At 34.1% G+C, this 1,454-nt stretch overlaps 1 long non-coding RNA gene across 1 annotated transcript; it reads left to right on the top strand.

Moving 5' to 3' along the window:
* Positions 1–255: 255 nt before the first annotated feature.
* Positions 256–1,251, top strand: LOC112185625. Its single transcript, XR_002930353.2, has 3 exons — positions 256–385; positions 768–844; positions 1,113–1,251. It is a non-coding gene; the product is annotated as an uncharacterized LOC112185625 (long non-coding RNA).
* Positions 1,252–1,454: the final 203 nt, after the last annotated feature.

The following is a 1,454-nucleotide window of genomic DNA, read 5'->3' as shown; positions in this document are numbered from 1 at the left end:
TCAATACCAGCGGGAGCTTCTCCTTTCCCTCCAGGTCTATCTCTTCTCTTCAATCTTGTTTTCGTTGGTTTGTATATTATTTTAATCTTGCTTAGTTATCATCGTCATCGTTTATTCTTCTTAGTTTTAGATCCAGTTATGATTAGATCTGTTGTAAAGATCCAAGACTGGGGCTCCAGGTTTATGAAGGAGATGGGGAACAATCTGGGTTTTTCGATATGTGACTTTTTCTTACTATCTGGGTTTTTGTTCTGGCATTTGATTCTTCCAACTCTAGTTGTCTTCAGGTTTTAACTTTCTAGTAATATTTTTGTTAATTGCTATTCAGGAATGATGCGGCTGGTGATAGAAAATTGTCAAATCTGGGCCATAGACCCATATCAAGGTTGAAAATCACTCTTCATTTTGTATTCAGTCAAATCACGTTTTTGCATGTACTAATACAAAGTCTTTAATAAATCTGGTGATTAGATGGTAAGGTAAGTTATGTAGTGATGTAGGAAGATTACTATAGTACAATTTTGTGAATCAAAGTTGACCCACCAACGTCTCAATCCATTACACCCTAATAGTTTGTGATTTACTTATAAAAATGCATTGTGAGATTCAATTATTTCTGTAATTGGTTGAAGTTTCAAAATAAAAGATGTCTTTGTACTATCTGATAGACATATGTTGTCACTGGATTTCTTTTCCTATCTTCAGTTTACATTTTTCAAGAAGAGAATTAAGTCAGTAACTAGATTTTACTTTTGTTTTATGTTTAGGTGTTGATGCCCAGCAGAGTATATCTACTCTGAGTTCAGACCGCACTGAGGCTTTTCTAAAACAATCCAACTTGAAGGTAATATTTACTCTGCAATTGACATCTCTCATTTTGTCATCGTACTTTCATTCTAGATGTTATCTATTCACCAATTAGTACTGCAGATTCAACAACTTAATGATATGTCATGATTCATGACACAAATTATCATAACCGAATGTCATCCTCTATCATTATGACAGTCTTTTTGCATGCTTATTATCTGGTTATATGATCAGTTGGTTGTACTTGTGTAACTTATGCACTAGTTTTCATGTTTGATGATTGGTAGTTAACCTTGCTACAGATGAGTCGTCCAAGCTAAAACCCAATGGACCTGGACTTCTTGAGGTTCTCAGTTCATCATCTCCTTTGAAGCTAATCATAGTCTATATAGGTGTGTTTTTTCTTTTTCTACATCCCTGTTTCTATATGCTTGATGTTGAACACTTTTAGCAATAGCTATTACTAGTGTATTATTTTTGCTTTTTACTAAGGCTTGATGTGTTGTTGCATGTTTTATGTGCAACTAATGGACTGATATGCATATGCATTTGTTGATGAACTTAATTTCTTTGTTGTTCTAATGGAGTAATGGACTGATCTGCATGTTTTTTGTGTAACTAATGGACTGATCTGCAGTTTGCTC

The sequence above is a fragment of the Rosa chinensis genome, chromosome 2, assembly GCF_002994745.2.
Source record: "Rosa chinensis cultivar Old Blush chromosome 2, RchiOBHm-V2, whole genome shotgun sequence".
NCBI classification, from domain to species: domain Eukaryota; kingdom Viridiplantae; phylum Streptophyta; class Magnoliopsida; order Rosales; family Rosaceae; genus Rosa; species Rosa chinensis.
Note: the sequence above shows the minus strand (reverse complement) of the source record. Positions and strands in the feature narration are given on the sequence as shown.